The 10,031-nt window shown below is 36.6% G+C and overlaps 1 long non-coding RNA gene across 1 annotated transcript; it reads left to right on the top strand.

Annotated features, from left to right (window-relative positions):
• The first annotated feature begins 825 nt into the window (after nucleotides 1-825).
• Nucleotides 826-9,238, top strand: LOC128996754 (uncharacterized). The gene is made up of 3 exons (XR_008491061.1): nucleotides 826-1,159; nucleotides 7,645-7,783; nucleotides 9,064-9,238. It is a non-coding gene; the product is annotated as an uncharacterized LOC128996754 (long non-coding RNA).
• Nucleotides 9,239-10,031: the final 793 nt, after the last annotated feature.

Raw genomic sequence — 10,031 nt, 5'->3', positions numbered from 1 at the left:
AAACGTAATCAACATGATAACTTAATAACAATAAGTAGTCCTACCAGACACTAACTCAGGTAAGTCACCAACAAGAACCTAAGATACAGCTTATTCGTAGGCTAATTCTGGATCATCAAGCAATATTGTAGCAAATGTTTGAATAGGCATTATCCCTAGGCTATTAGGATTGTCTCTTTTTCCCACTGACCCAGTGTCAACTTTAAGAATTTGTTTAGGCTATGTAAAAATATTTGGCTGCACTTAAGTTTATGTCCTACATTCATTCAAATGAAAGATATTAATACCAGACTATTTAATATTTTGAATATTACATTCCGTTAGTTAGGTTAAGTTTTACCCTAACATTACCCAAAATTGATATAGGCCTAAGTTAATTGAATGTAATAATCAATATGACTGGGACGGGTGGCGTCGTCCTGTAATCCAGCTACTAGGAGGTCACGAATTGTGGATATTTATAGGCATGCACTGTGGATGCGATACTCCCTGGTGTGGATTAACGTCCGCACGAGTGAGTACTACGACTATCCACAGTACTATCCTGATAATTAGACCAATTCGTATATATCAAGGCAATAATGTGGTTCGGATTCCACTATAAACCGTAGGTCCCTTAGTTGCCATTAGCTGTATGGGCTATTAATTAACAGCTGTGTCTAAGGAATGTCGGCCTTAGTCACTAACAAGACTACAAGATCGCGCCACTCATCCTAATCCTACACTCATTTCCATTCATACTTGGCTTAAAATACGGTACCTACTTTGTATGGTCGCCAAGTAATAAGTAAGAAAGTATTAAAGAAATGTATTCATTGGAATGAGTGTAGGACGTAAAATTATGTGCTGTCAAATATTCTAGAGCTGTTTGTATTTGGTGTAAGACTAGACTTGGATTATATAATTCATTGCTGATGACATCAATGTTAATTTTATAGATGATCCTGGAGCAAAGGCTGTAATTTGACCTGAACCCAAATTGGTCTCTATTTTAAATATTGTCTTGAACCAATAAGTTAAGAGGACTAACCTTTCTGGACGACATTGCCATCGACATCACTGCAGATGAGAGAGAAAGAGAGACCAGAGTTGTGGACCCTGGAGGCAATTACCATACTGCCGTGATAATGTTACTTGGTCTAACCATAACTTAAGTGAGGTGAGTCAACATTCTTTCCCCTTTGTGATAGATTCTAGGCTATGTTTGTTAACTAAGTTAACTTATTCAATGTTCAAATCGGTACTTTGATAAGTACCTATTATCCGGAGGCTACAGATAGGCTATACAGCGCTTTGCGGCGGTTATGTTAGGTTGGGTTATCATAAATGGAAAGAACATTTTTATGTCCTAGGCCTACTGTCCATATTTGGGTGAGTTCCATATTATCGACAACCATAGAAACTGATCCAAACTGAATCATTTGCATTTAGTGTTGAACAGAGTTTGAACAACTAATTATTTATATGTTTTATGGTAACTTTAGGGAAAATATAATGTGTAACACAAGTGCAAACTGCCTTTGCTGCACTCGAGAAACTTTCCACACTTGCCTACGGCTCTTGCGTAAACATTTCTCTTATGTGTAGCAAAGTGCCACTTCGCCCACTAGTTACCTACACAAATAAACTATTATTAATAGTTTTTGGTGGAACATAAGGATAATTAATTATAATCTTTATGCAAATTTATAGTTTTTTTATACAAATTTAAAACTAGGCCCCTACTTAAAATGTTGGATATAGTATACAAACATTTCACTTAAATAATCTATGGTTTATATTTTGTATTGATTTTTCCAGCTGCTATGAAAATGAACTTTAATAATTTTGAGACATATGATTTTTGGGATGAATTGTTATGTTGTGATTACAGAAATAATAGTTTGGTAGCATTTTACTATGATTGAGTAACTTTTCTTTTGTGAATAATTAAATTATTTTCTGCCCAGTATCGAGTCCTTTTTCTCTCCATTTTTGACTTTTAACATTTGGCGACCGTGACAGGACTGTATGAGTTCTTAAACAGATAGTCACTATTGAGATAATGGAAAGAAATAGGAAACTAAGAAAAACCTTCAGAACAGCATTTACCAGAATTTATAATGGGATAAATGAGGAGCTATGCAAAGATGAGCAAGACCTACACAATATACAGGGTAAATTGAGCTCTCTGGAAGGTAAGATAGAAGAACTAAAAACTTTGGACGGGGAAATTTTAGATTTCTTGCTTAATTCTGAAGCAGATGAAGAAGAGTTAAATGAAGAAGTTAGGCTGGCAGATGAATATGTAGAGAAGTTTAGTCGAATTAGTTTAGCTGTACAGAGTAGATTGATTAGGTCTAGGGCCACTTCACCTTATTCCAATGGGTCTGTAATGAGTAAATCTACTGCTGTTTGGACTAAGCTGAGGCTACCTACTATTGAATTCACAAAGTTTAGCGGGGATTTGAAGGATTGGCTACCTTTTTGGGCACAATTCAAAAGAATAGATGATGACGAGAATATTGACGATATTGATAAATTTCATTATCTTGTGCAGGCTACTTTAGCTAATTCTAGGGCTCGTCAGCTGGTCGAAAGTTATCCTGCTACCGCTGAGAACTATTCAAAAGCTTTGCAAAGTCTTAAAAGTCGTTTTGGTAGAGATGACCTTCTCATAGAAGTGTATATTAGAGAGCTTTTGAAGTTAGTGCTGAGTAATATAAACAGTAAGGTAGAAGTTTCTTGCATTTACGATAAACTGGAAACCCAGCTAAGAGCATTGGAGACATTAGGAGTAACAACTGACAAATGTTCTGCTATGTTATATCCTCTTATAGAGTCTTGTTTGCCTGAGGAATTGTTGAGAGCTTGGCAGCGTCACTCCGGCTATGAAGTTGATGCTGAACTTAAGGATAGACTTGATGGCTTGATGAAGTTTCTGCAAAAGGAGGTTGCTAACGAGGAAAGGATTACTCTAGCCGCATCTGGTTTTGAAAATAGTAAGCGACCTAACCTACAGTCTAAAGTAAGTAAATCTACTGTATTTCGACCTAAGCCTAGTTACGCCAGACATACTGAAATGATGCCGACAGCTGCTGGTTTAGTTAACCCAACGAAGTCTGATAAGTTAAATACTAAAGACGTTAAATGTATGTTTTGTGGTTCTAACCACTTAGCCGAATACTGTAAAGACAGTAAATTGACAGTAGATGAGAAGGTGAAAATCGTTGGAAAAAATGGTTGTTGCTTTACTTGCTTGAAGTATGGTCATAGGAGTGCGCAATGTAAAGTTAGAATAAAATGTCCTAACTGTGGAAGGAGGCACACTGCTGTTATGTGTAGGGCATCTGCTGCAGAAGGAAGTTCATTGAGTGAACAACCAGTCAAAGAAAGTTCTCTAGCAAACAATGTTCACACAGAAGTGTTTTTACAAACCTTTCTAGTAAAAATTAGAAACCAAAATCGAGAGCGAACAGCACGTGTTTTAATAGATACGGGATCACAACGATCTTATATTTTGAAAAATACAGCAAAGGAATTTGGCTACGACATAGTCAGAAAGGAGAAGCTAGCTCATGCTTTATTTGGTGGCACTAGTACTGAAACAATTGAACATGCGTGTTATAAGGTTAGACTAAGTGACTTAAATAACAGTTACGCCTGCAATTTTGACGTTCTTGATCAAGATATAGTTTGTAACGATGTTACAACAGTTAAGCCTGGTCCTTGGTCCATTGAGCTTGGAACACTGGGAATTAATGTAACAGATGGAGACGGGCCTATTGAAGTTCTGATAGGTGCAGACGTTGCCGGGAAACTTTACACTGAGAAACGATATCTGCTTTCCAACGGGTTAGTTGCGATGCACACTTTGTTGGGCTGGACTTTAATGGGAAGAACTACAGTTGAAGGGAATGACAGGTCCAGTTCTATGGCAGTAACTTCTTTACTTTCCCCTATTGATAATAAATCCATTTCAGATTTGTGGAGTTTGGATGTTTTAGGAATCAAGGATCCAGTGGAGGTAAAGAGTGAATCTTCAGTTAAAAGTAGAACAATGGAACATTTTGTACAATCTGTTTCAGTGGAAAATGATGGCAGATATCAGGCCAAATTGCCATGGGTTGAAGATCACCCGCCGTTACCTACTAATTTGAAAGTAGCACAGAAGAGACTCGGTAATCTTACAAATAAACTTATTTCTAGTGGATTTCTTAGTTCATATAAACAGGTGTTGTCTGATTGGGAGGAATTAGGTATCATAGAGAAGGTTAACGATGCTGATTTGGAAATTGGTCACTACCTACCGCATCGACATGTGATAAAAGAAAACAGTCTTACCACGAAATTGAGACCTGTATTTGATGCATCTGCTAAAGAAAAGAATCAGCCCTCGTTGAACGATTGTCTAGAAAAAGGTGACAACCTAATTGAATTGATTCCGTCCATATTAAATCGTTTTAGACTACACAGATATGGAGTTGTTGCTGACATCGAGAAGGCTTTTCTACAGATTGGTGTACATATGGATGATAGAGATTTTCTTCGTTTTTTGTGGATTAATGAAGATGGTCAATTGGTTGTTTACAGACACGCTAGAGTGGTCTTTGGAGTTACCTGTAGCCCATTTATGCTAAGTGCAGTAATAAAACTTCATTTAGAAAAAACATTAGACTTGATAGATTCTGGATCGTTAAACTACTCAAGAAAAGTAGTAGAGACACTGTCGAGAAGTTTCTATGTAGATAATTGTATGGCAAGTTTTGATGACTTTTCAGAATTGAATCAATTTGTAGATCAAGCGACTTCTGTAATGAAAGATGCTAGATTCTGTCTTCGGAGTTGGGAGTACACAGAAATTGAGAGTTTTAAAAATGATTCTACTTTGACACCTATTTTAGGTTTAAATTGGAACAAAAATACTGACATGATTGAGTTGAATTTTGAAAACTTTGAGTTTAAAGAGCCTGAAATAGTCACAAAGAGATCTATTTTGTCTTTTGCACACAAGTTGTTTGACCCCATAGGTATAACTTGTCCTGCTACACTCTTGCCTAAGATATTGCTGCAGAAAACATGGGAAAGTAAAATTGGATGGGATGACAAGGTTTCAGAAGAGATAAAACTTTTGTTTTTAGATTGGGCAAGGCAACTTGAGATTTTTTCAAATTTGAAAATTCCAAGATATTTTGGAAATGAAATCGGAGGGAATATTTCTTGGACAGTTCACTGTTTTTGTGATGCAAGCCAGGACGCTTATGCGGCCGCGGTTTTCCTGAGGGTTGAATCTAATGGACTTGTCACAGTTCAATTAGTTCAAGCGAAGAGTAGAGTTACACCTGTCAAGAAGATGACTATTCCTCGACTGGAGTTATTGGCGGCTACCATTGGCGCTCGTCTAACTGACAACGTCTTAAAGAGTATGGGATTTGAAAATGTCAAAACATTTTATTGGACCGACTCAACCACCGTTTTGTCATGGATTCGAAGAGAAGATTACTGGGGAGTGTTTGTTTGGAACCGAGTAAAGGAAATAAGATCCCTTAGTAACATTGAATCTTGGAATCATGTTCCAAGCCATATGAATCCAGCTGATTTGCCGTCACGTGGATGTTCTCCTAAGCAGCTAGTGGAGTCGAAATGGTGGGAAAGACTCATAAGACTATTAAAACAGCTTCTTCGCAGAGTCTTAGGAAGAGCTAGTTTGACTTATGAAGAATTTTTGACTGTTTTGTGCAGTTGTGAATCTGTCATAAATAGTAGACCCTTGACTTACATTTCAGAAGACAGCCATGACATGGAAGTTTTGACGCCAGCTATGTTTTTGAATGGTACGAAGGAGTATGGAGTTATTGATTTGGGCCAGATCAACTACACAAATTTGTCTCGACGTTGGAACTTTAAATTAAAATTAAAAGATCTTGAAAAAAGATTTAGAAGCGAATATTTAAGTCAATTGGTGTTGCATTCGAAGAAGAAGAAATCTCGTCAAGTGCAAGTTGGAGAAATCTTTTTACTTGGAAGCGACAATACCAAACGGATGGACTGGCCTTTGGCGAAGATTGAGAAGATACTTCCTGGAAAAGATGGCAACATATGTCTTGTGGAAATGAAAACATCAAAAGGAACAGTGCTGAGACCCATGCAACATGTGTTTCCACTTGAATTAGTCCAGCAGAAAGACAGTCAAGATGGTAATGAAACATTCGAAATGGAAGATGAACAAGTGGCTGAAGGTGTTAAACGTGAACATGATCAAACTTTTTATACACAAAGAGGAAGAAAAATTAGACCGCCACGAAGATACCTTAAGCAATAATTAATATTTTGACTTTACAAGTCAAAAGGTGGGAGAATGTTGGATATAGTATACAAACATTTCACTTAAATAATCTATGGTTTATATTTTGTATTGATTTTTCCAGCTGCTATGAAAATGAACTTTAATAATTTTGAGACATATGATTTTTGGGATGAATTGTTATGTTGTGATTACAGAAATAATAGTTTGGTAGCATTTTACTATGATTGAGTAACTTTTCTTTTGTGAATAATTAAATTATTTTCTGCCCAGTATCGAGTCCTTTTTCTCTCCATTTTTGACTTTTAACATAAAATGTATTTGGATACATCTCGAAACATGTTGTTTGGAAATGTCTTAATTAGGCTAGAGCTTGTATTTTTGCAAATTGGGAAATAACAAATAATTAATGTTTAACACGTTCGCTACCGAGCGACGCACATATGCGTTGGTCCGGTCACTCCTACAGACCAAAAGGAATGATCATGACGTTGCTTACAGACTAAGTGATATAGGAATAACATTGCCAACAGACCAAAAGAGAAATATCGTTTAAATGGACGAATTGACTTCATATTAACCTTAAGTGAATTAGTAAGCAATAAATATTGTTTTTATTTATCGTTTGGAGCAACTTTTAAAACGCTGCATATATGCGTCGGTCAGTTTATTTAATGAAATCTAGATAAAAAGATTACCTACATTTTCGTTTCAATAGACCAGGCGACACACGTTTAAGCGTCGTTGTAAATTTGGTTGTTTCAAGCTTTTACACAAACAAATAAAGAAACTCCACCACTCGCCAAAACTGCAAAGGTTATAACGTTTACATCTGTTCTGAGATGTCGCGGAATGCACAATGTAAACAACAATGTTGCCAACTGTTGTGTGACGTAACCAATCGTCATATCCACAGACCAAGCAACGCACATTTGCGGCAGATATCCCTCTAGACCGATACGATAAAATCAGGGCTTTAAAATAGACCGTTGCTAAGAAATACGCTGATTAATAACATTGAACACCGACGCAAGTGTGCGTCGTTAGTCTATTTCAATGTGATCAGCTGACGCAAATATGCGTCGGTGGTCTATGCGAACGTAAATTCCATTTAATTGTGGTAGCGAACAAGTTAAACCAATTTATTTTGTCTAAACCAAATTATTGTTACAAATTCTAGTACAAATATTTGTACTACCCAGATTTGCCCAAACCCAGACCCAGATTTGCCCAAACATTTTCCTATTAGCTGTATGTACCTATTTGAATATCGCAAATATAGAAAGGAGTGTACACACTTGTATTATTTGTTGGACTAAAATTATTTGTATAACACTATTTTTTGCAATATTTCTGTACAGAACTGAAGCCTACCAGTAAAATGGGGGCGTTGTAATTAATATCCTCCGACATTGGAGAATACAGGGGAGAGGTGTCAGAGGAAGAGGAGATCGAGGATGGGGCGAAGTAAAGACTAAGATTGAAGAGAACTAACTAATGGTAAGTTTTGCCATTTACTTAAATTTAATACTTATAAATCCAGGGCCGTGTCCATTGCCCCCAAGCCTATGTCGCATAACCCTCCTGAATTACTAGTATTTAACCAGCATTTTAACTCGAGAGGTGCCCAAAAATTTGCTTTTGTTTTTTAGGAAATGTAGGCTATATTTTTTGACACCATAATTATAATTTTTCTGAATATGTCATAGTTTTTACATTTGGTAAGTACTGAAACAACAATAATTTTAAGACAAATGGAAAAGCCCCTGTCAACAGAAGCAGTTGAAACAAAAAATTCTCATACATCAATAAGGTATTTAGTACAAGCGTGGTTCAATAAGACCTTAGAAGAATATAGAATAACACAATTTGTTGTGATAAATTTGATTTATTTTGCTATAATCTCCTTTTATTCAGCTCTATACACTTATCTTAAAGTTTCTCCAACCTCGTTCAAATTATGTCCAAATAAATAGTACCCTACAAACTTGAAAAGCCTTCAAAATACTCTTCTGTTTCCGTGATGACCAGCTCCATGGCAACTAAAAATGTCCGCACGTAGGCCTTGAAGCGCCCCTATCCCCACCACCTTCCGCCAGTCACTCGCCCGACAGGGCAGCAAAGAAAACTGTCAGATAATTTTGCCACACTCTGTACATTATATTTTGTCTTATACAAAATGGGTTATATGGGTCGGCACTTATGTATTGATCCAAACGATTACTGTAATTGTGGCAAAATTAAACGATATTGTCCTCGGTAATGACCAAATCGTGATTGCAGGGTCATCATCTTCACTCCCAAGGTCGCCAGTGGTTAAAATTGTGGGCATCCTCGGAGCAATCGTGAACATCTTTCGCGGTTGCGAGGCCTGATTATTGTCACCCGCGATCGCTGGTAGTCGTAAATTTCGATCACGCAATCTTTGCAGACGCTTTCGGCTATCATGAGAATACAAGACAAACTTGGATTATTGTACCCCCTAATTCTAACAGATTGTGGGAAAATTAATTTTCCAAGAGAAAAAGCATTCTTTTGAGGCCCCAAGTGAGTCCCCTTCCCAGGCCGAAGCCCTTGGCAATCGCAGTGTCCACTGTTAGGGGAATACGGCCCTGATTTGGAGGCCTATGTTGGTGTGGGGCCTGGTGCAAACCGTCCCCCCCCTCAGTACGCCACTGAGTAGCCTACATTAAATAATGATAGAAGTATGCATAAAAAGACTCTTTGTTCAGAATACTGTTTTTAACATTAATTTTTGTTCTGTTATATCCACTATCCAGGCCTGATGACAGGGTGGATGGCGATGGAGGCATGGAGGTTGGGGGAGAGGAGGCTGAAGAAGTGGAGACAAATCAGTTTGGATCCATTATGTTGATTAGTTTAACATTTATTTTGAACATCAGTATTTACATTTTTTTCTCATTTAGATTATTAAATTAAGATAATTTTATTGTTTTTATGAAGATGTTTTCTTACATTTTTAATATTTGTTTGTACTTCTGCCTGGTAAAAGAAAAAATACTGTTTATTATGTTTGTTAAAATGATTACTTTCACTAACTTACCTTGTCTTGGGTAACAAGAGATATCTTGATATTTAACTAGCAGGGTGCCTGTTCTATGGGCGGGGATTGTATAAGTCAGTAGAAACCTTCTTATATTTCGATACTTGGTAAATTAATCATTTCCAACTTTATATAGTATAGATCGCTATTCCTGTATTGATGTACTGAAATGAATAAAATTATATGAAATGAAATGTTGTTTTTTTATATATTTTGATGACACACTATTAAAAAGGCATAACAGTATTTTATAACAGCTAATGTTTGTGTTTTTATTAATGATTTATTGTGACTTTTGAGTGATTGAAGGATTTGTGATTTGGTTCCTAATTCCTCCTTGGTTGAGAGATTGATGTACCTATTTTTTTTAAATCTATACTTATTAAATACGCAAGCAGGTTTTTTGTGACAATTACTTCTCCGAAATTACTGAACCGATTGACATGTTTTTGGTGTCATTGGAAAGAGCATAACGTGAAGTTGTGCAAGAAACTTTCTTTTTAGGGAAATAATTAGAGAGTGAGGACCTGGGGCCCTTTAAAGTTTTGTATTTCTCCATAAGATTAACATGGGAAACAAACATTGTTATGAAACTCCAGCTGTTGTCAGAAATTTAAAGTGAGAAGAAGAACATAATTGTAAAATTGTGACAGAGAGGTTATGCAGAAAATCAGGTAGTTTATG

This window comes from Macrosteles quadrilineatus, unplaced genomic scaffold (genome assembly GCF_028750875.1).
Source record: "Macrosteles quadrilineatus isolate MER2022 unplaced genomic scaffold, UCM_ALF_1.0 Scaffold_6__1_contigs__length_79288215, whole genome shotgun sequence".
Lineage (NCBI taxonomy): Eukaryota > Metazoa > Arthropoda > Insecta > Hemiptera > Cicadellidae > Macrosteles > Macrosteles quadrilineatus.
Note: the sequence above shows the minus strand (reverse complement) of the source record. Positions and strands in the feature narration are given on the sequence as shown.